We start from the raw sequence: 26611 nt of genomic DNA on the forward strand, positions 1-26611 counted from the left end.
CTGCCCTAATCTAGGGTAGGATCAATATGGCAGTTGGGTGCATCACTGAGTTGAATGAAGTTTTTGACACATTTGAGTATAACCAGGTCTTTGATCAGGTCAAGGGGCACAAACACTAAGGCAAAGAGCCAAATGTAGTTGAAAATTGCAAAGGGTGCAATTTTAGGACGTTACAAAATCTTCAAGGCAAAATTTCCTCAACAATTCCTTCACATACTTAGATTGAGATATAAAAATACCTTTGTCCAACTGAGTAATTTGCAAATAATTTCATTTCACCAATCATAGACCTCTCAAATTCATTTTACATCTCTTCAACAAATTTATTACATAGACAATCATTTCCTCGAAAGCTAATGTCATCAACAAAAAACTTCAACAATCAAAATGTTATTCTGATCAATTTTGAAATAAAGATTACTATCAACAATACCTTTATTGAATCCAATCTGGCATACCAAGCTCTAGGGGCTTTCTTCAATCCATACAATCCTTTCTTCAACCGACAAACCATGTCCTTTGCATCCATCAACTAAAATCCATCTGGTGTTCAATGTAGACTTCTTCCAATTTGCCTTTAAGAAAAGATGATTTGACATCCATTTGATAAACCTTGAAATCTTTGTGAGCAACATAGGCAAGAAATAATCTAACAACTTCAATTCTAGCCACTGGAGCAAAAGTCTCCTCATAATCAATTCCTTCCATATGTGAATAACCTTTACAAACAAGTCTAGCTTTATTTCAGACAACTTCACCCTATTCATTCAACTTATTATGGAATACCTATTTTGTTCCAATTACATTTTTATCCTTAGGTCTAGGAACAAGAATCCATGTATTATTTTTCTCAATCTGAGTCAATTATTCTTCCATAGCTTTAACCCATTTTTCATCTTTGCAAGCTTCATCAACATTCTTAGCTTCAATTTTAGAAATCAAACAAATTTATTCAACAAGTCTTCTTCTAGTCATCACACTTTTATTCTTGTCACCAATAATTTGATTTTATGAATGATTCAACTTCACACCTAGGAGTTTTAGGATTTTCTTGAATTCTAGGTTCCTGAACTCTTCCTTTTGTACTAGCATCTGCACCTTCATTCTCAAACTTTTACGGAGTAATCTGAACTTGACTTTGGGTCTGCACTAGTTTTCCTCTATCTAAACTAGCATCCTAATCATCAGATTCATATCTACAAGATCTAATTTATCTCACATTACCTTCATCAACCTTCACATTAGCACTTTCAACCATCTTTCTTAGTATTTTATTATAACACTGGTAGGCCTTACTTTTAGCTGAAAAACCAAGAAAGATTCCTTCATCACATCTAGCATCAAACTTTCCAAGATCTTCATCTCTTTTGATATAACATTTACTAACAAAAATTATGAAATGTCTAACAATAAGAGCATGACCAAACCATAACTCATAAGGAGTCTTACCGGTATCACCTTTGATATTTGCCCAGTTAAGAGTGTATACTATGTTAGGGTTTCAAGCAGATCCGAAGCAAATATGAACTAACAATTATATACAGATTTAAATATAAAAGATAAAGAAATAAAACCGGACACAAATTACACGGAGATTTAACGTGGTTCACCCGGAATGGGTTATGTCCACCATACACAGCCATCCAATCTTTCTTATTATCCAGCAAAAATAGTACATCAACCTTACAATTCCTTAAGCATCCCAGCTGCTTATAACATGTGTTTTTAGGGCAACAAACAAAGTCAGCCTTTTTAGGGTTTTATTACAATGTCTGTTTTCATCAACAAAAAAATGACAAAAAAAATTTAATGTCCCCGACAAGGATACGTGCTGAGTGTACAGTACTTTTCTAATCAGTCACCACATTTCAACATACTGTAGTACTCACAACTTCTCTCCAAAATACATGCAGAACATTTCCTTCAATCATCATGGTTCTAGCAGCTTCTTGAACTATTCTATTCTTCCTCTCCAAAACACAATTCTGTTGTGGTATCCTCGGAGCAGATATTATCTCTTAACTCTATTTTCTTCATAGTATGCATTAAACTCATCAAAAGTGAATTATCCACCTCTATCAAATCTCAAACACTTGAGCTTCATTCTAGTCTCAATTTCAACTCTAGCTTTGAAAATTTTGAACTTCTCCAACGCTTCAGACTTCTGCTTTAAGAAGGTAACCCACATCATTCTTGAATAGTCATTAATTAGCTATGTGAAATAGTTGTCACCCTCCAATCTTCTTACTCTAGAAGGACCACACACATTAGTACACATAAGATCTAACAATCCATTAGAATTATATTATTTTCTCTTATAAGCAACTCTTGTTTGCTTCCCTAATTGGCATTCCTTACATACCGGATTAGATGGATTTATTAACTTCGGTAGATCTCTCACTGCCTGAGTAGAACTTATCTTTACCGTGCAATCAAAATTTACATGAAACATCCTTTTATACCACAACCAACTTTCATAAATATGAGAAATCAAACAACTTTTACCACCAACATTCAAGTTAAAGATATTACCTTTAGTCTTTGTCTGTGATGCAATCTCAAATCTGGAGCTGCTCAAGATCTCAAATTTGTGATTCTTGAATTGCAAGTTATATCCCTTATCAACCATATGACCAACACTCAAAATATTATGCTTTAAACCTTCAACATACAACAAATCATCAGTATTATTCTTAGCATCAAGAGAATTATAACCTCTACCATGGATTACATAAGCTTTGTTATCACCAAATCTTACTATACCACCATCATATCTTTCCAAGTTCATAAATTTACCCTTATCACCTGTCATATGATGAGAGAAACCATAGTTAATTACCCAATCATCTTTCTCTTCAACTTTAGTAGCTAAAGCTTTCTCTTCATTAGTGCAGCTTGTAGAATATGTAGTATAGGATCATCTTCCTTGATAGAAATGAACACAAATTCATCTCTTGAATACCCTTATCTGACCCATCATCTATCACACCTTCATCAACATCATTATAACACTTCTTCTGATATTTAGGCTTATGTCTTAAATGGCTTCTTAGGATTTCTATCTCTTTCCAGACACCTTGATGCAAAATGTCCTATCTTATTACATTAAAAACATTTAAGAGGTAATTTTCCTTCATACTTACCGACACCTTTAGGAAATCTTCCGTCAATAAGTGCTTCAAGCTCCTCAAGCTCTCTTTCTTCATCTTACATCTCTTTCATCTCTTTCTCATATCTAGATACTCTTGTATAACTTTCTCTCAGATCATATCTCTGCTTCCTAGATAAACTAGCTTTGAATGCAGATTCAGTCTTAGGAAGAGAGCTTCCAAACTCACTAAGCTCAAAAGAAGCAAGCTTACCAATCAACATGTCTCTTGTCACATTTGTCACAGTCCAGATCTCATCAATAGTAGTAGTTTTATGCTTGTAAGATGAAGGCAAGGATCTCAATGCTTTAGCAACATTCTTAGACTCTTTTAAAATTCCACCGACACATCTAATTCCACATCTCATATTTACCCTTCAAGCTCTACTACTTAGTGTTGTCTCTAAATTTTACCTTAAACATGAACAAACTTACGGGAAATTCAGTGATAGGGGACCTATTGCGCAAAACTCACTGAATGAACTCCAGGTTTAAGAAGTCAACTCTTCATTATAATTGGGGAGGAAAAGGGAAGGAGGAAATTTAAAGCAAAAGGGTCTATACTATTTAGGCGATGTGCCAAAACATTTTGGAAAAGCATTAACAACATATAAAACCTAGAAACATCCGGTTTTAAAGCCCATTCAACAATCTACTTGCCTAGACCCATTTAAGAGAATAATCCAACACAACACTCATTTGACATAAGATGATATTAAGTATTCATTCAACAGATAACAAGTCTCAAAACATAGTTTAATCCGCAAAGTCTCACAACAAATATCACAGAAGTTATTGAACTTGAAAACAACATAGAAGTCAATATATATTGTTTCAAATAAAACCATCACAAAGGCCATTGACACAATATGATTTGTCTATCATTGACTAAATTAAATCAAAATAAAGGCTTCTTCAAATGAGCCAAAAGTCTAAAAAATCTCTGAAAGTTTGAACCCCTAAAACAAAGAAAACAAAAGCATAAATAGAACCCTCAGCTCAGCAAATAGCTCATGGCATCAACAACCTTCTAGCAACTGCTTCTGACTAGAAAACCTATCGTGGCACCCTGCGAGGTCATACCTTGCAAAATCACCCTTGAAGTTTTATTTCCACCAAATTGTGGTGATCTCCATACCTGCTCAACAAGAAAACCTTGATGCAAACCACATCCTGACTCATGAACCACCATGGGAGACACGTGACAACTCTGAGGACATTTGAAAAAGTGCACAAAAAAAAAACCAAATCAGGCAGCACGAAGGCACCAAGTGTCCTTATCCCTGCATGATGAATGGTGGGGCTGAGAGGAATGCCATGTCATAAAAACCTAAGCCACTTGGCAACTCCGTGTTCCCCCAAACTCTGAATAGAAAAAATGAGTGATCAGAAACAATGTCGAGACAACATCTGGCTCTCGCATTTTGTATGGGGACCATAGCAGGAAAATAAAAAAGAAAGGGTGCCACACAATCAAAATGTCGCCTATGGAAGACTCCAAAATAATGTTAACATTTCTTGGAGTGTAAAAAGGAGAATTCTACCCGCCGAACGCTAGAACCCAAAATTGCTGGTTTGAAGACCAGACTTCATGTTAGAATAGGGTGGAGTATATCAAAGACCTGCTGCAATGGAAACCATTCTACCTTGAAGGGAAACACTTGCACCTCCAAATTCTGGTAGTGTTGATCCAAACAAATTATCTCATCAAATGGAAAGCTTGTCGGTTCATCATGGACCAGTTTTAAGAGCATGTAGAACTGAGCCAGGGAATGCAAGAGATGCTTGACCTCTTCTACCAAGATGGGGTTGTTCAGGCACTGTAGGAAGGTCCTATCTTACTGCAAATGCTCAACCTAGTTTAACACTTGTTTAGTTACTAGTATAGAACCATCCATAGGAAATGGAGAAGGAAGACCTAATGAAACAAACCTCTCTATGTGTTGCTTGATGTCTAGGACTAAAATCTGTAATAGCTCAAGTGCCGCTGATACATGCATAATCACTCTATGTTGGTTGATGAAGATATTGGTCTTCCTGATCAATTGCCTATGATCTGCTATCCCTTTCACTCTCAACTCTTCATCTTGAGCTGCATACAACATCTGGATTAAGTCCTAGGCCATGGTGAGTTTGGGACCAATGACAAGCATAGAGCTGCTAATGAGGGCACCTACCTCAGCATAGAGGGATTGCGCTTCTCTGACGAATCTCAACATAGGTTGTAGTGAAGGGCTATACTGTTTAATTTTTTCCCAATGGGAAGCATATAACTCCACTAGGATCGAAGAAAAATCTTGAGAGACCTCCACGGAGGGAGGAATATTTAACAACTATGAGACTTCCTCGTCCTTTGCTGCTATTTCATGTTGCATCTTTCTGCACATGTCTTATTCAAGAACCACTTGATTCTCCATTGCAAGGATTCTGGCACTTCCATCCTACATGGTTCGTTGGAGTCGCGACACGAGATCTCGTTCCTTCTACAATAAAACTTCTGTGTCCAAGAATTTCCTCTCGGCTTGCTCTAGGATACTCTCTTTTCCAAGCAACTCTATTTCAAACTTTGCTTCCTTTTCTTAAAGCATGACATGTGCATCAATCAGTTACTGAGAATGCTTTTCTTTTAGGCAGATCTCTTTACGCAGTTGTGCATGCATTTGGGTGGCATCTCTGGAAGTTGCCTTTAGGTGCTAAATTTCTTGGTCTTTCTCCCGCAACTCTTTTAAGGCCACACTTATAGTTGCCTCTTGTCCTTTCAACTAAGAACTCACATTGTTAAGGGTAGACTGCAACTTTCCCTTTTCTGAGTTAGCCTACGTCAACAATCCCTACAAGCGATTGATTTCAACATTCTAAGATTTGTCTTCTTTTCTCTGTTGGGCCAGATATTCACAGAGGTTCACATTCTTTTCTTGCATCTTCTCTAGATGATGAATCTTTTTGATTAAATCTGAATACATGACCTTTGAATTTTCTTCCATCATTTCAACCTTGTCAAATGCAGTAGCATTCAGGAGGTTGACACTGATAGCATGCAAAGTGTAATCATTGGGTCTCATTTGGGCTTCTAGCTTGTCAACCTTGGGGAACATGGTTGCAAGGAAAATACTATCCTTCTCCTCACTAAAGTATGTCTACAAGTGTGGATGGGCTGGCCTGGCACCATATTTTTCCTTTCATTTACTAGTCTTGCCAATATAGGAAGTCTTGGAATAAGTAACTTGTTGTTGATAATCATCTGAGTTGGCAATAGCTTGGCTTGCAAACGCTGCACTAGGAGGGATTGCAAAGGGGAATTGGGAAATAGGGCCACCAAAAGAGGTCTAAATAAGTTGTGCAAGCATGGTTGGAAAAAATAGTGGGATGAAGGGAGAGGCCCCTGAGGAAAATGGATCAGCAAACACTACTCCAAATTTTGGGGGAGGAGTGGACTCTCCAGAACTAAGCCTATGCAAGACGATAGTTGCTTCAAGAATCTATGAGGAAAATACTGCGGGAATAAAATTGGGGGCTTGGAATGAAATGGAGACCTACAAAAATGCTTCTTGAGGGTCAATCGATGTCTCGATGGGTGCTAGTGTAAGGGTGGTGGGAATCTGGGTATGCATAGCTACAAAATGAGTAACAGTAGAAGAAACAACTGAAGCAGAGGGAAAAGGCAAAGAAGGGCGTACCTGAACTATGGAAGTCATCGGCTACAAAGGAACTAAGGGAACCTCTGGGGCTCAAGAAGATGAACCCTTCTTTGCAGAACCTATATATTGCTTCTTACTGGAAGGAAAGTTAGGCGCCTGCTTCTTAGTTTGTCTCTTACCAACTAGCGAATGAGGTCTATGAGTAGAACTGACGAGAAGAAGAAGAATATGAGGCTCGTTATCTTTCTCTTCAATACTTATAACCTCTATGTCCTTCCACTGGTCCACTTGGGGGGACGAGTATCCATGTGGGGAGCTATCATCTTTCTCTTCATCAAACTTGTTGTACTAGCACCATTCAAGCTCAAAATGTTCATCCAAAGGAGCATTCCCGATGTTAGCCTTGGGATGACTCACTTCATGTTGGTAGATCTAGAAGTCCTCCCTCTTTTTCCTAGGCCAAGAATTTAAAGTCATGGCTTCCGGCATGGTTCAGGGGATGGGTTTCACAGGATTGTACTTTGTATGACGGAGTAGAAGCTCAAGCACGAGTGTTGCTTTAGCATGGGAAAATCATTGAGACCCACATAGAGATTTGGGTCGTCTACCTATGGTTTAGTGCACCCTTCCTATGAGCTTTGTGGTTCATGTTTTACTGTATTCTTTCTTCTAGAAAGGCACCCATCTGGGTCCTGACTCCAAGTACCATCAATCACCACTAAGATGATATGTACCAGCTTAGATGTCAGGACATTTTCTACAATGTTTCTCTAAACCAGAGTGAGGGGGCCAATAGCTTTGTGGTCCTCTGTAATGTAAATGTACTGCTTACCCACCCCTATGGCCTTTTTGATTCTCACCAACTATCATGCAATTTTGAGGGTTCTTCCGAGAAACCATGTACTCAAATAAAGGAAAAATCACTACCTAAGAACTAGACACAAGAAGGGCATTCATTGTACATTGAGTTCATCTGAACTTGAGAAAAATGGGAAAGTGGTTTATTGGGGATTGAACTGAGGTCTCTAAGGATGGGAGTTAGGAAACAATAAAAAAAAAAAATAGGCATCATAAGAAGCCAATGGAATGGGTGTCCAAGGTGACATCTATATCTTGTTCCTTGACTCATCACAGATAGCCAATCACATGTATTGGCTGAACAAAACCTCATTTTGGTGCAGGAGCAGGTGAATAAGGACTGAGGTGAATCTAAAACACCGAAACTACTGAAAATTAAATAGTTGCTTTACCATTTCTCTAGCTATGAGGACAGAGAAGTCAAAATGGAAAGACCCCTTCTGCTTCCAGTATTTGAACAGGAAACCCATCATAGAAGTAGTGATCTCCTGATCATTATCGTGACAGCATAACCATGCAAGAGTAGACAAAATATCCTTGAGGTCATCATGTCTCAAGTCACTATAAGACAAGGGGAATCTTGGGAGTCTGGATGACAAACTTTGATTTAGGGCAATGTGACAGAAAGAGACAACATCCCTTCTGGTGTTCCAAAATTCTTCCATGACAGCTTCGGAGAACACCTTCATCCCTTCAAAAATGGGACAATGAATCATGTCCCTTATGGCCTCTGGGGATATTACCATTTTCAAGAAAGAGCCACTAATTGAGCAGGAAATGGGGTCGAATCCATTGGCACACACAACCACGAACCCTGGATAGTGTGGAACCACACTATTCTAGAAATGAGTTACTCTAGATTTTGGGTCCGCTCTCTAATGAATCATTCTATTGCATGTAGCCTCTCTGAGGTTTTTGGGCTGCTTATGGAGCTCAGGCTCGATAACACTCTCAAAATAATCTATCACTACAAATGTGTTGTGGGTAACTGTCTTGGACCTGGCCTTAGTTCTCGGATATTTCGGCCTGGGCGGAATAGCATGGGAAGAATAAGAGAGTTCTCCAAAAACATCTACCCATAATCCTCCCTGGACAGAACCTGAGACAGTCACTTCCGCTTCCATTTTTTGCAAGAGAACCTTTCTCTCTCGACTCTTCAAAAGTTTTTTGGGCACTTAGGTTGCAAAATGAGCAACGAGATGAATATTTAGCGACATTCTTCCTTTAATGCACTACATGCCTAGATCTTCGTGAAAGAAGGTTCTTAATGATGAGCAGCCATTTGCACATATGATTATTCATTTTACAGTCATAATTAATCTTGAGGAGGATGAGTGCCACTATCTATAATTCCCAAAAGAAAGCTTTCTCAGCCCATCGTTAATCGAAGCCACTTGAGACAATTTGTTTGTCCAGACAGATCTCCCCCTTAATGAAGAATATCAGCAGCCACCAAGGCTTGCACAAGTTAAGATAGTCTTATGGGGATTATGTTTTAAATGTGATGTACCTACACATACGCATGGTATTTGAGGACATCACCTCTTTCTTTGAGGTACCAGGCAGGCATTTTCCAACTCCGAAGCAGACTTTGCCTACGTACGAATTGATGAGGAATGATAGGTGCGTCAAAATTTAGGAGCACTGAATTTTTTACCAATTTTCACTTGGAGCTAAGATTTTTTTATAAATATGTCTTTTCAGACATTCCTTTACATAGTATCAGCTTCAACGATGAAGCTTCTTTAGGAAATGGATACCCCTGTTAGGCTTGTCAGCAGTAAGGCTCAAGTCACTTTCCTCATAAATATTTCTAACCAAAGGCTACAGAGGATGACAAGGTGGAAGAATCCCCTGATCATCACTTCTATTAAATGGGTTCTCGGTGAGGACTTTATAGACAAAGTGAACCAATACTATGTAAACACGAACATTTGTTTGCGTTTCATGGCTTCACTGCTAGATTCTAGAATGACTGGGCTTCTGACCTTGGAGCTCACTAAAGCACTCTTCTCACAAGATTATCTGGGGGGTTTGGAGGATGTCGTGGCATACCATGTCACTTTTAGAGGCCTACCTCTGGCATCAATTTGAGGCATTTCATCACTTTTGGTGAGGAGGTGACCTGACACCCTCTTATCAACAATCTGAGAACAATGATGTTGTCATCTCATCGCTTTCAAGCAGAGCTCGCTACAGAGTTTTTTGTTTGAATCCACCTAATATTTCTTGTTCTAGATGGCACTGAATCGTACACTAACTTCAAGGATTACATATTCCCATGGGTCCTGACATCGCACATCCAACCGAATCAGGTTGTTGTGTCCATAATTGAGGAGCTTGGTGATGTTTCTGACCATGAGTGGTCAGAGGGAGAGGATGTTGTAGATGATGCTAGAGACTCCAATTTTTAGATGGAGGATGATGAGGATGAAGAGGATCCTTGTGGAAGTGGCAGTCTATCTTCAAAAAACTATATCTTGCTTCTTTTTGTTAAAATTAGGTCGGAGGCCTACCAATGAATTGTAAAAGATACTCGTAATATAATGATTTTCTTTTTTCTTTATCATGGCACATCTTGTGACTTTCATTTTTCCTTGGGAGAGCATGAAGGAACATAATTCAATAAATAAGGCATACAAAAGCACTATTTACATTATGTACATTAGAGAAACACTGCTAATGAAAAGGCTTAAGGTGGAACTCATTGATCAGGATCTTAAGAGAGTCTCCTTGCATATCTTCAAGATCAAAAGAATTGAACCCTTTGAAACCTATAATGCAGAAGGGTCCCTCACAGAACCCATCAAATTTGGCATGCTAACCGGGCTTGGCCACCCTTTCGTTGTACTTCAAAACAAGATCACCTTGTTTGAATTCTGGGTTAGAACTATTTTTATTGTCAAACCACTTCTTGATGATTTAATGATGATTTTGAAGAGACGTGAATGCAAATTCTCTCAGCTCTTCTAGTTCCATAATTTCCGCCAACCTTATGTTCATGGGACCATTCTCTTCCACTTCAATAGACTTAAGTAATTACAAGGCTGATATTTCCAGAGACATGGGAAACAATGTGTCTTTACCATAGACCAGCTTATATGGGGAATTATTTAAGACCTACTTGGGCATTATACAGTTGGCCCATAATGTGCTCCTCAAGTGGTGATGCCATTGTTGGCATATGCACACTCCAATGAGACATTGTATGTGATTGAAGGTTTTTTCATTGATGGCAACCTTGCAATCCTATGGCACCGGCAAGACATTATACTGGAAAATCATTACACCAACAAGATAGTGCACCGACATCAGTAGATCACACTCTACACTAGCACTTAGGACACTAGCACCGACACAGAAGAAAAACAAGTATACGGGCACAAAGGCCAACAAGATTTTTGTTATATAATATTTTGTTTATTATTGTAAGCCGACTTGGCAAATTGTAAAATGACTCTTATATATAAAGGAGATCATTATAGACATTTGTAGGAGTGATGAAGGAGCATTAAGGAAAATATTAGGCAGACCTAATGTGTGAAATATAGGTCAAAGGGTATATGTAAAGAATAGAGCAGGAACCGGTACTGAATCTGGCATTGAAGATGCTATTGTAAAGTAGTACAAGTCATTGGATTAGTATAATCCTTATTGTAGGTCAGTGTGACTTCCCACTGAGTAGTGAGCTCTAGGCAGTTGGCCTTCCTGCATGTGCAAGCCCCTATTGTAAGTAATATTCTCTTATTGGCCAGTGAGTGAATATTGTGGGCCACAAATCCCACCGAGGTTTTTCCCACACTGGGTTTCCTCATTAACATCTTGTGTTATGGTGTACTTTTCATGTGGATGTTCTCGATTCTGTTTATTGCATTGTTTCTTGCATACTGGTACACTATTATATTATGTTCTGCATGTTTTAACTTAAGAAATTCTTATTACCGGTTAGATACTGATTCACCCCCCCTCTCAATATTTGTGGGACCCCAAACAATTGGTATTAGAGCCTGGTCCTCTATTTTCAGAAGCCTAATAGCTTGAGGAAGATCTTGACACCGGTAAAGATGGAAAATCTGATGAAGCAACTTGAAGGAGCTCTTATAGACTATGATGCAGAGAAATTAAAAAATATCAAATTAGAAGATGATTTAAGGGCAACTCAGGATATCATTCAGGCACTTCAAGAAAATTTTACTGTTGCAAGAAATAAGAGAAGAGAACTTTGTGAAAAATTGCAAAATGAGAATGATGAAAAGGAATCACTCAATGATATGATAAGCAAGTTGAAACAAGAGATCATGACAACAAAAAATGAAATGCAGGATATGACTATGAAATTTTGCAAAGAGATTGAGGACAGGAAGAAGAATGAAGAAGAATTGACCAGAAGACTAAGTGATGTAGCAAATGAGAACACAAGACTTAGCTATGAAAATGACATGTTGAAGATAGATCTGATGCACACTCATAATGACTCAAATGAACTGATGAGACAAAAAGAAATCTTGGAAAGAGAACTAGAAACTGCAAATCAACACAAAGAAAAATTCAAGAAAAGCTCAGAGGAACTTGGTACCTTTCTGAAGAATCAAAAACCTAAAGGTGACACTTTTGGAATTGGATTTGAAGTTGGTGAAAGCTCCAGTACTGCAAATACTCAGGATCACAACAAACTGGTAAGACAACCTAATGCTTATAAATTCAATGGAAAATGCTTTAACTATAATAAGTATGGTCATAGAGCAAATGAATGTAGATCTAGGAATTATTAGAATATCAACACACCCATCGGTCAATGTTCAAAATGCAACAAAGTTGTTCACAACTCTGAAAACTACAGAATGAATGTGAGATGTTATGTTTGTGGAAGATTTGGACATTTATCAAATCAATGCAAAACACAAACTGGCATAGGTTATGGGAAAGCTATTCAGAAGAATAATGTAACTTGTTATGCATGTAACAAGATTGGGCATATTGCTAAATTTTGTAGAAGTAAAGGAACACCGGTAGACAACAAAAGTGCTAGCTTGAAAGGTAAAGAAAAAATTGAGGAGGTTAAGTGAGAATTCTCAAAGAAATGGATTAAAAAAGTAGATCTAAATATTGGGAATACTTCTCCACCAGTAGAACCAACCAATGCTTCATTGGTAGGACAAAGTGATTCTTCACCGGAAGGACAGAGCGGTGCTCCACCGGCAGGAATTTCTTCATCTAATTGAAGAAAATTTCCTTGAGGGTTTGACAATCTAATGACACATGTGCTAATTATTCCCTTAGTTAGAGATAAGAAGTTGAAAATTACTTATTACTGGCAGACAATGCTAAGTGAATACTTAACCGGCATGCAATTAATGTGGTAGATGGCAGAAAGACATTATAAAAGTAAGGTTTTGGCTCCATTTCATTTCACCATGATTTCAAATTTTTAGAGAGTGTGAAGATTCTGAGCTAAGGCATTTTGAGCAAGAAGCAAGCACTCCAAGAAATCATCCATCCAAGGTAGTAAAAGGTATTTAATCATGGCATTCACCTCTGCAATTGAATACATAGCAAACCCTATTGTTGTTGAAGTAATAAAAAGACCTAGGCCCGTATTTCAGTTAGTTCCTGAGATAGCAAAGAAAGATGATACCTTAGGTGCTTTTTCTCAAATCCCTAAGGGAGTTGTATATGCTAAAGACCCTAGAATGTACATCCACTACAACATTGAAGAGTTAGGAGATGAAGAAATCAAAACCATGTATAAAACCATGATATGTGATGATACCAACAATGTTAAAGATGAACACAAGATTATTGAAACCCTAGGATTTACATAAATCCTTAGCATTCCTGAATTTCCTAAGGATGTGATTAGGATAGTCTTAAGCAGAGTACATGGAGAATTTTTCTTGTTAGATGTAATCCATAAGATCACCAAGGAAGTTGTAAAAGTTGTCACAGGGTTACCGACCACCAGTAAGAGACCAGATAAAACCAAGAAGGTTCCCAATGACCTAGTTATAAAACTAACTGGTGCAACATTCGACAAGACGTCTCTAAGGGTTGATGATGTAAAGATATCAATGTGAGATTCATCAGTATGATATTAGGTTATAAAGCCACTCATGCTAATAGACTTAATTCAGTTTCAAGTTTATGCATTAAGAGTGCTTATGATATGGTAACAGATAATGCAAAAATTGACATATGTGAATGGTTAAAGGATGAACTAATTGACAACCTTGGAAAGATCAAGAAGGACAAGAAAGGAACTTTCAAATTTGGAAATCTGTTAGTATGCCTAATGCTACACATAACAAAATAGGTTCCCGGTATAGGTTATAAAGAACTTGGATATGACATACCGGTAGGAAAATAATTGACTGAACTATTCAATAGCATGGGTGAGAACAAGGAAAACAATATTAATGACTTCTTTCTAGCATTAAAGACCAAAATGAAGAAAAGAGTAAGGTTATCTCAGAAAATAGTAGACAAATACAAAGATGATATATGCTTTGTTATTAAGAAAGATGAAACCTGGATGGAAGCGGTCATTCCAAGGACAATCTGGGTAACTGAGATGGGCTATGAAACAGATGATCACATAGTTGAAACATATGCTAAAGAACTTCTGGAAGCCCCCAATGAACCTAAGGAAGAAGTAATTGGTAGTGCTGAGACTATAGAAAGCCAAATACAATCAAAGAAAAGAGTAAAGAAGGTTGAGGCATTTGTAAGGAAAGGATCCAGACAAGCACAAGCCATTAAGGAAGATGTATTAAAGAAAACTGGCATAACAGAGGATGAGTTGGCAGCTCCACAACCTGAAACTCATCTATCACCGGTAGGTACTTCTTTGGAAGGTGACATGCCAGCAACTTTTAAAAGAGTTGTAAGAAAAAGAGATCCCTCACCAGCAACCACACCCTCACCTAGAAGAACAAGGCAAAAGCAACAAGCAGTGAGGTCTTCGGTTAGAAAGGCCACACCAAAGAAGAAGCTGACACCTAAGAAGAAGAAAAGGACAAACAGAGACTTGGCCCCTCTTGATATACTACTAAATGAAATCATAGAGGAAGAAAAACTGAAGAACATAGAGAAAATTTATGACACTCTAACTACTGATGAGAAAGAGCAAGTTGAGAATAGTGTTATATTGCATATGGACATGTACAAGAAATTCTTGATGGAAGTAGCAAATGAAATTCCTGATGATTTATTCAAAAGACTTGAGGCCAGAAGGCAAGCAGTGATAGAATTAGATAACAAAATATAAATTGAGAAGCTACTTGTTGTATATCCAGTAAACTCTCCAAAAGAAATTGATGATTTGATTGCTCAAGCAAACCAGTCAGTATTCTCTACTGCACACAGACATATTTCACTAATGGTAGGAAGAGTTAATGAAGTAACAGAGGAAATAGAAGATGGATGGGATATATTCCTGGTTGACAAAGGAAAACAAGAAGAGTACAAGAACCCTAAACCTATAAAGGTATATCAGAAAGATAGAGACAAGGGGAAAGGAAAAGTTGGTGGACCACCAAGCATCAAAGTTAAAGACAACCTACCCCCACCAGTGAAAATAACAACTAATGAAGATCAACCGGCAGTAGAAAGTATGGATGTAGAGGATAACAATCCTAATTCTGAAGGCCTATATACTATGAATGTTGATACTCAGAAGATCAACATAATAGTAGACAAAGATACAACTGATAAGTCAGTTATGGCTAATGAGCCTCCAGTAGCAGGGGAAATAGAGAAACCAGTAGAAGATACAAAGAAAAAGGTAGAGACTGAGTCACAGACAGAGACAACACAACATACAAAGAAACCAATAGAGCTAAAGGCTCCAGAACAGGTACATAAGGAAACAGTGCCACCAGTAACTAGTGAAGTAGGAAAACTAGTGCTTAAAGAAATACAGACACAAACTGACCTACCAGAGGTCAATACAAGCATGGTTACTTCCACCGGTACTCAGATTTTTGGATCATCATCAGCATTGAAATCAACAAATGTGACTGAGGTATTACTTGATTCTATCAAGAAAATAACTGATTGCAGCTCACAGGCTTACAAAGCAATTGATGATTCTATACCAATTTTGAAGGTAATAGCTCCCAACTGTAATATAGATAATAAAGATTCTTTAGGACAATTGGATACATTGTGTAAATATATCTCAGAAAACATTAAGAAAATAAAGGAAGAGTCAGTGAAGGATAAGGTAGAAATTGAAAAACAAAAATTCTTTGATGAGGAAATAAAGAAGTGTAATAGAGATTTTGACACACTTCTACTGGAACTATGTAATTTGTTGAAATAATACAAAAATCTGTATAAAGATACATGTAAAACAAAATTTTTGATTGTAGATATTGACAAGAAAATAAGCAAGGCACAGATGAGATAAATAAACTTGTAGACAGCTTTGTCAACTCACCTGATACACTATCAATTTTTGAAGAGAAGATAGCAAATTTTGAGGAAGAACTACTCAAATTGGAAAGAGAGAAAGAAAGAATAATAAACAAGGCAAAATATTTGAGATCTAAACTAAGTCCAAGATTGGACTATTTAGCATCTTTGCGAAAGGAAATTTCTGAGGCATTAACACACGGAAGCAAAACACCAGCAGAGCATTAGTAGCATCTAACTGGTACAATGAAGAGAACTAAGACAACAATAAAGGATAGTAAGAAGTTTATGGATAGTATAAACTTAATTTTGGGAGATCTTTTTCAGATAATAACTGTAGCATCAGAATTAGGAATCATCAAAAAAGTAGATCAAAACACTAGACATGATAACTCAATCATGAGAGCACTCATTGCAAATGAACCTAATCCTAAGCACACTCAATAGAGATATGAAAACAAAGCATTCAAAATGAAAGATTATGCAAACCAAATGCAGAATTGAATGCTCCTTCCATGCGGCTCCATTGTTCTTCTTTCCTCTTCAATGGATTTGTGGATCTCACCTACAAGTGCACATACAATTGAAAGCAAGATTGATGAAAAGCTCAAGAGTACTAGAAGCGTAAGTTCGATAGTTTGATTAAGAATTCGGATCAAGGGATTCGGGATTCAAGGGCTTTGATTGATGAAGATCATCCAATTTATAGAAGAATTGGAGAGATGACAAGATTAGCATGATCCAATTCAAATGGAAATTGCAAATCAATATGACAAATTATGCACTTTCCATGCACAATTTGATTGATTGATAATTGATGACAAATTATGACACATTCTATGTCAAAATTGATTGATTATGAATTATGACAATTTATGACAAATTGAAATGTCATTCCCATAGAATTAGGAGAGAAATAGGAGGAATTTGAAATTAGGAAATTAAGAAAATTAGAAAATTGAAATTGATGACAATTAGGAATTAGAAATTGATGGAAAAATAGGAAATTAGGAACTAGAAGAAATTAGGTAAATTAATTAACAATTTGTCATTTATTAATTAATTTACAAGAGGAAGAATAATTAGCCAATTAAATAAAGATTTAATTGTAATGAGAAGACCTAGGATTAATAAATAATTTAGTAATCCTAGAGGAAGAAATGAGAAATTAGGTTAAATGAATAAATCATAAAACCCTAGAGGACGAATTAGAAATGCAAAAATGACAATTAGGTCTTGATTGAAGATAATTAATGTCATGATTTTGAATTGATAAATGACCAATGCGATAAACAATTTGATTGAGAAATGTGCCAATTGACGAGGAACAATGACAAATTGATCCAAATTGACATAATTGAGACAGACAACGATCGATGACAAATCGGTCACAAAATGACAAAATTGACAAAAGGGACAAGAATCGATGACAAATAGATTGCAAAATGACAAGATTGAAAATGACCACGATCGATGACAAATCGATCGTTAAATGACAAAATCAAACATGACAACGATCGATGACAAATCGATCGTAAAACGACAAGATTGATAAACCGATCGCCAGATGACAAGATTGAAAAGAGGACAAAACCCTAATTAGGATTGACGATGTCCAAAATGATGACAAATAAGCACGCACATTGATACAATAGGATAAGATCGATTAAAATCATGACTGGATAGTGTTGTCAACAAGACCAAATTCGAGAGAGAGATAAAGGAAGAATGTAGAAGAATGACTCGATGTTCGCAAATGATAAAAACCAAGTATGAATCATAGGAGAAATGTTAATGCGACGCAAAAACCTAAAATGAGGCAATGCGCAAATGTTAAAGTATGACTCCGCAAGCGTTGACCATTTTTAGGTGTCTACATTTTGCCCCTCTTTGAGACAATGCGATTTTAAGCATTGTTTCAAAGAATAATAATGAAAATGCCCCAGACAATAACAATGACATATGCATGCCCCCTCAAGGAATTGGCCGGAAACATGCAGAAAAGAGGCCAATTGATCGATAAAAATGATAGGATCGAACGGACTGATAATCAGAGATCGGATGCAGGAAGGACAAGCAATTTAAGGTGCACAAGACCGCGACCAACATAAGATGGAGAGGACGCACGTCCATCTATGCAATGACAAAGAGCTATAAATGAGACCAAGAGGTTGAAAATGGCTCATTTGCACTAGACAAGGAGGAGGATTTGTTGCTCTGGACAAGGACACTTGCAGAGAGATGGTGAACATTCCAATGGCAGATCACCTTGGAGAAGTGTACGCACATTCAGATGACTGGACGACGCAGGAGCAGCGGTATGGATCTCAAAAACCCATGTTTTCAATTTCATGAATTTTGATTGCTTTCGGGACATTGCGGGGCCCACAGGGGATGCAAAAGAGGACTTCTGTGCTTGTGTGGTCTAATTCTACGCTTGTGTCATGTCTTCTGCACTTGTGTAGGGAGACACAAGCGCAATTTACCTGACACAGGCGCAGGTTCTCTGACACAGGCGCAAGAGTGCATGAAAACCCTAGTTTTGGTCAAAATGACATGCAAATGATCAAAAAAGGGGGGATAAGGGTAGGATAGGTCAATGTAGATGAAAAACACCCTGATTTGGACATGAAAATGAGGAAATGCAACCCGTAGGAGCAAACCCTAAAACTGACAAAATGATGCCCCAATTGTGATGCAGAGTCGACAGTATTCGTTGATCACGCGGGAGAATCGACCAGACTGTTTCATGCTACGACATAGACTCAGGAGCACAGAGAGAGACACATTAGCAGGACTGGGGATATATTACATCACATACATGCCCGAGATTAGGGCAAACCCAGGATTGCTTACCGCGTTGGTAGAGCGATGGCATTCGGAGACCTCCTCTTTCCATTTGGCGACTGGAGAGGCGACAGTGACTCTAGAGGACGTATGGCGCATCCTCCGCATTCCAATACATGGGGAGATGATAGAGTATGACCCAGTGACAGGGAGAGAGGCATTGTGTAGATTGTTTGAGTGCGACGCAGATGATCTGGATATCATCGAGAGGGAGATCGGCTGGGAGAGCATGGCTTCCGAGTATGACAGACGATATGTGGTGATAGCAGTGGTGATAGCATGTCTACTAGCAGGAGATAGACGAGGACATGGATTCCCTATTGGATGGGGAAGAGTGCTGGAGCGGATGGTGACAGAGGGGACAGTGTACGCGTGGGGACCATGTATACTTGCTATGTTGTATTTCCAACTACATCAGATAGCATATCAGGGAGTGCAGACGCTGAGCTGTGGAGTCACATTGCTGCAGGTATGGGCATTTGAGCATATTGCCATATGTCGACCGATTACAGATAGACAGATTGTACCACACCGACCATATGTGTACTGTTATGGTGGAGCACTGAGACAGGGTCCATTTGGATACATATTGTACTGGCGACATGAGCTGGATAGACTGAGAGAGTTCATATGGAGGCCATATCGAGATTGCCCCGGATGGTCAGATGATCATGAGGAGCTACCATATTGCAGACAGGAGAGGTACCTGATTGGGTGACCAGTGAATTGCCAGAGAGTGATTGATTTGTACTTGCCAGAGAGGGTTAGACGACAGTTTGGAGAGACACAGGATGTACCTAGGAGGACTGCATGCTTTGCCCGATCTCACAGAGAGATGAGTCAGTGGGGTAGTATGATTCAACCACACATAGCATATGCCGACTTTGCACAGTTACAGCAGAGATAGTGGGAGTGGATGTTAGATGTGGTGGATGCTGGGATGACAAAGGAGTATGAGACATGGTTTGCATGATGACGGCCAGTGCCTTTGACAGATCCTGATATTCCAGTACTGAGGAGACAGGAGGACTTCCCACTCACAGGAGAGGAGGGAGATGATGAGGATGAGGAGGATGACGAGGGTAATGATGAGATTGATGGGGATGATGGTGGGGAGGATGATGACAGAGATGATGATGGGGAGGATGAGCCAGACTCAGCTGATCAGGAGACATTGCAGGATATTCCTATAGAGCTGGGGACAGCTAGGACAGAGGAGATGGATACGTGCAGGGCTACCATAGCGAGCCAGCAGGATTATATTGCGACATTGGAGAGACAGAATGCCATTTTCAGGACAGAATGAGATACAGCAATAGCTCAGGTACAGCGAGAGGGACAGAGAGTCACTGAGTTCATTGGATCGATTAGGGATGCCAGTGCATGGGAGATGGCACAGATGCTGGTAGAGACCGGAGAGGAGAGACTGTATTGGAGGACACTATATGAGAGTGTAGTTCCACCGGAGCGGAGAGCACCTTCGTATCGGGCACGATCGAGGACAGAGAGTAGGTCACGCTCTCGGAGGTCATTGAGCAGCATGGGGGTGAGTGGACCTATGAGACCACCACAGCCAGGACCAGGAGGGACATCATCCGCGAGACATGGCCGGGATGAGGAGGACAGAGGGAGCACCCAGTGACAGAGGCACGTACTCCTTATGACAGACAGTGGACATTATGTAGTTTGACATTTTGTAGTCAGCCTGCGGGCCATACTTAGGACAGACAGTCCGATTTTGTACTCCGATATTATTATGATATGTGATATGAGAGGCATCGATATGATGGGATGCAATGTGTTATGATTTATGTTATTTTGCATGTATGGATGACTTATGTACTTGTTTAGGTACCATTGTGGAACATGTGTGGATGCATTTTTTTGTGTTTTTGATGCATTTATAATATGAAATGGATAAAATGCTTGATATGATGCTTGATGTGATGCAAATGTACTAACCAAATGGATGCAGGATGTAGCATGTATGTTTGGAGATCGGAGCACTAGACCGAACTGACTATCCGACCGGATGGAAGAAATGTTAGTAAGAAGAAAATGAGACAGAGGACAGTTAGAGATGAAGAAAAACTTGCTTTCAGTAATGCACTTTGTAGGTGAGAACCTTTATTTTTATGTAGCAAAATGGATGCGTAGCATCATGGCATGGAAGGCCAGAGCTGAAATGCAACCCTGTTTGCAAAAGATAGACACATCATAGACAAATGACAATCACAATCAAAAAAAGAAAAGGGATCATGAACCATCCCGATCACTCTAAATCACTCAGTGACATCATCGAGCAACATAGGAACATGACCGAAGCTAAAGATAAATCAATAAAAAGATAAGATGCACAAATTCCAACAAATCAAACAAACATCTAGATCTTCGTTGTCAAGAGTTGAAAGTGCTGATAGGACGATCATGCTGTCTGGTTTCAGGACATGCGGTACCCCGTCTAAGATAGGACACAGTTTGGTTTCGAGTATACCACACCCTGTATAAGACCCATGATAGTAGAGACAAGGACAAATGATTTGATGGTAACGTTTGATTGATAAGACAATGTTGATTAGTTTGAATGTCTAGTTTGATTGAAAAATTTCATCTGTTAATGCATGATTTCATTAAAGCGCAGTGTTGGATTGATTGTCGTTAGATGAATGCTCAGTGTTTTGTCTTATGCACAAAAGGAATAATTATTGCAAAATGCTTGTTTTTGGAGTTTAATGTTTTTGAAATGTTTTTGTGTTCATTTTTTTTAGGACTTTTTATGATTTTTAGGGATTTTCATTTTTTTAATTTTTAGATATTTTTTTCAGGACATTATTCGATTTTTTTGAGATTTTTTCAGGACAATTTTAAATGTTTTTGAGATTTTTTTCAGGACATTTTTCAATTTTTTTATGAAATTTTTTCAGGACATTTTTCAGTTTTTAGTTTTTAATGACTTTGCCCCCAGTGTCTAGCAAGGCAAGGAATATGACAGGTGAATAAATAGGCTTGCTGAAATGATGGTGGATAGAGGGAAGACAAAGGCCTTTTATCGTGGAGACAATACAGATGCAATTTCCAAGGGCTATGGCGTGATGGGACAAGAGACTGGATATGACAATGTAAAGCAGGAACATGGCATGAGGGACATGTCAAGAGGTTTTTGAAACCATGTTTAAATTTTGCGTCCTTATGTCAGATCAAGATCAAGGAATGAAAAAGAGTGTATGGATAGTGATAAGATATGGATAGGATAAGCAAAACCAAGAATGGATAAGGGACATGGACTGAAGGTTGGGATTAGCTAAGGGATAGTGGCAGAAAGTTGCAATAAGGCAGGGAATATGGATGAAAGGTTGTAATAAGAAAATGGATAAATGACCAAAAGCTATGATAGATTGAAAGCTGCAAACAAGATGCATGATGCTCATGATGATCCTCAGCCTTGTCAAGATGAAAGGTGGAAAGGGAAATTGAACATGAGGGACAATAGGATATGAAGGGTAATGATAGGGGTTCGATAAGATAATGAAGGGCAATAAGATATGAAGGAGGAAACCTGCCCCCAAGTGTGGTGTGCAAGAAGTTCATAAATTATGCATGACGCCTGTTTGCCAGGTTTTCATCATGGTACTTGCCCAAGGCACCTGTTTGCCAGGTTTTCACCAGTGAATGAATTATTTTTGCTTTACTTTTTTCTTTCTTTTTCTTTTTTTTTTGTCTTTTTTTTTTTTGTATTTTGACTTTTTCAATAGGAGATGGACACATGATAGGGGATGGAAGAAGGACTCAAACGTCTTTTTTTTTTTTGGATAGTAGCCTTGAAAAAAATGGACCATGACCTTTAAAAGTATGCTCAAAGACGTTGGTAGGATAAGGACATGGAAAAAGAGATGAAACTAAGGCAAGGATTTATGCAAAGGATTGGACCAAAGGGATGGAAGGATGGAAAATATTCATTGGATAATGGATAGGGTATCGGAAGAACTGGGCTTCAGTGGATGGAAATGTTGGCAAGATCGACATTGGCACACACCTTGAGGGGTGATGGACTAATGCAGGAAAGACGTATTTTGGATATTGAGATTTGGATGGAGGAATAGCTTGGGATTTTGGGACATAAGGGCCCAAAATGGAAGAAGGAGGTGATGGAGGAATATCAATTTTGGATGCCAAGTTGGATGTTTCTTTAGGCTTTTGTGCTTCAAGAAGCTGCTTAGGGATCCACATGGTTTTTGATTTTTCATGCTTTTGTGGTTCCTTGGAGTGCATTGCTTGCACAAGGGATTTAGGAACCCATATATATTTTGACTTTGCTTTATTTTGCTCAATGGGCCTTTGTGGCCTTTTGGATATTTCTTTTTCTTTATAGATCATATTGTCGATTATATTGGACATGTTGATCCTTGAATACATGTGGATTGCTAGACTTATGACTTTTATGCTTGGCATCCAAATTGCTTGGAAGAGGGAATGAATGTCGATGTGGATGGGAATGATATGGAGGCATGTGGGATGGATGGAAGGTTCTCCAAGATGTGTGCCTTTGCTGATGTTGCATAGGAGATGGAGGGATATAGGGACCTAGAATGGATGGAAGCGATGATGGGGAAGGTGGACATTTGGATTTTGACTTTGAAGGGATACCAACGCCTTGAGTGTGAGCTCTGTAGCCATGACCATTAGTATATTCTTTGATATGGAGGGGTTCTTGCTCATGAAGGTCTACTCCTTTGCCTTTATGAATATCTTGACTTGTAGGATACTCTTTTCTTTGGGAAGAAGATGCGAGTCCATTATGAGGTGGATATGATATGAGAGAAATAATGAGATCTTGAAGTGGATCGGATTGCACCAAAGTGGAAGAACCCATTGTGCATGTTGAGGGTTCATGAACATCTTGCACTGACACATTAGAATCATGAAGGGGATTAGGATCTTGAGGGGGACTAGGATTGTGCTGTGGACATGGTTCAATGACAGGCTCTTCAAGAGATGCAATGGGAGAAATAATGGGATCATCAAAAGAAATGCGATCTTGGAGTGTATATGGAGCAGTAAGACGTGGAGATGGAGGAACAAGTGGATCTTGTGGAAGATCTAAAGGAATAATTTGATCTTGACAAGGAGGAAGATCATTGGAATCCTCTTTAAAGGTGCTTTGCTCTTGACTTTCAATGAGATCATCGGAAAGGATGGAAGGGATATCTTGATCTTTCTTAGGAAGTGGAATGTCAATGGGATTTGAAAGGACATTGTTTTCATGAAATGGAAGGGGATCATTTGGGATTGGATGGAGTGGGATATCTTGATCTTGCTCGGGGAATGGAGTGTCAATAGGACTTTGGATAGGATGGACAAGAATAGGGGAATCATCATGAGTGTCTGGGGAAATGGGATCCTGGTCAACAATTGGATGGGATGATAAGGTTTTAGGATCTTGATCTTGATCTGTTTTAACACGCGTTTCTTTATGCTCTAAATTATCCTCTTGACATGGGGTTAGACTTTGGATATGAATGGGGGATTCTGACAAGGGATCAATGTTTTGGGATGAAGGAAATGCACTTTGAACATTTGTGATGGATTCTGGCAAGGAATCAATGCTTAAACATGAGGAAGAGGGACTTCGAATGGGGTCCTCTAAAATAGGTAATGGCAATAAAGTGCATGGTGACATTGGGTCTTGTATTTCTGAAACATGACAAGGATGTGCATCATGAATTGGATTATCAATTATGGATAGCTCTTGGATAATTGCATCCTTGGGTGTATTGTTTGACGAGGACAATATAGAAGGTTCTTGTGAAAATTCTAAAGGTGTAGGGATAAATTCCACTGGAGAGTCAATTTGCTTGCGAGGGGGTGAGGCATTGCTAGACATAAGTGTATTATCTTGATCTTCTTCAAAGAATTCACTTGGTAATTTCCTTAAGAGCATTGCAATAAAGCCACCTTTCTTTCGAGGTTTTGACATGATTGGATCTGGAATTTGAACTTGTTTTTGGTTTGATGTCATGTTTTGATATTGGACTTGGTTCAATTGTTCCGACATGTTTGAAACTTGGGTTGGTGTTTGCTGCAACCTTTGTTTTTGAATGTTTGGTTCTAATTGTTGACATTGATATGTTGATTGAACTTGTTGATATTCCACCATTGGTTGAACTATTTGTTGACATTGTATAGTTGGTTGGACATATTGTTGAAATTGGACCATTGATTGCATTGATTGAATATGTTGGACAATTGGTTGAACCATTAATTGTATTGGTTGAAAATCTGATTGATAGTAAACACCTTCTTGTTCTTGTTGTGGAGGCACATAATGTTGAAATTGATGTTGTCTCTTTTCTTGAAATTGTTTCATCATCTCTATTTGTGAGAGGAGAGCTGGTATGTCTGATCGTTCAAGAAGAGATCTTACATCAATTGGCTCAATCTTTGGATTTTGACCTGGAAATTTTTGAAACACTTTAGACATTTGTGATCTATTCTTCACAATGTTTTTCACTCTTTGTTCCAAAATCTCATTTTCTTGAGCTAGTTTCTCCTCTAGTTTTTGTATTTGGAGACTTGTTTCATCATAAAAAGTTTGATCAATATTGCCTTGTTGTTGGGTTGGATAGAATTGTGATTGCATTGTCGGTTGATATGTCAAACTTTGTTGCATCATTGGTGCTTGGAACCTTGTTTCAATAGTCATGTCACTATGCAAATGCAATACTTTTTTTGGAATTTTTCAAGGGCAATATATGATATGCAACTAAATGCGAACTAAATGAATGAGAAATGCAATCTATGTTTTTGGTTGTTTTTGAAGATTTTGACAAACTTTTGAAATGCAAATCTAAAAGAGACCCTTAGGAAATTTAAATGATGCCTAGACCTCAAAGGACAAAAGGACTTAATTGACAAAGGACAAGATGACAATGTCTCCCCTATATGCTTGGATACTAAGCTAGGTTTGACGAAATGATATTGATGACAAAAGGACAAAAGGTTGACAAGGTCTAGACTTCTTAACAATGACTTAGGGTTGCATCAAAGATTTGGATTACCCAAGTATGACAAAACCTAGTTTTGACACTATATGCAAAGGGACAATGACCTTGCAAATGACTCTAATATGATATGACAATGACTTAAGCTTAATGAAGAGACTTAGGATATGCAAGTGCAAATGTATGACAATGGTATGACTTTAATGCAAGAGGACACATGCAAATGGGTGACTCTTATTGACATGAAAATGAGTATGACTTAGGTGAAACCTAACCTTGGTACTTGACAAATGACTTTGCAAAATGCAACCTAGGATGAACCTAAATGTAAGTGACATAGATGTTGAGACAAGTTTTTGAACAATGTTTGATAATCATGTTTGAAGATGTGTTTTTGAACTTTGTTGAATGAAATGTAGTTATGTTTAGCCTTGTTTTGAATCAATTTGTCTTGTTTTTGAAATAAGATACAATTCAACTTTTGACAAACAAAGAAGACAAGATATTACAATTTAGACTCAATACAGTCATGCTCATGCACAGATTTCTTATGGTAGGCAAGGACATTAGGTACTTGAGAGGTAGACTCATTATGAGATTCAAGGAGAATACACAGATGCTTGACCCCACGGGCTCCCCTCCACGGCACTCACTTCTCAGGGCAGCCAAGCATCAGTCCCCATGGAAATCTCCCCATGGCGAACTTAGTA

Source organism: Cryptomeria japonica, chromosome 5, assembly GCF_030272615.1.
Source record: "Cryptomeria japonica chromosome 5, Sugi_1.0, whole genome shotgun sequence".
Lineage (NCBI taxonomy): Eukaryota > Viridiplantae > Streptophyta > Pinopsida > Cupressales > Cupressaceae > Cryptomeria > Cryptomeria japonica.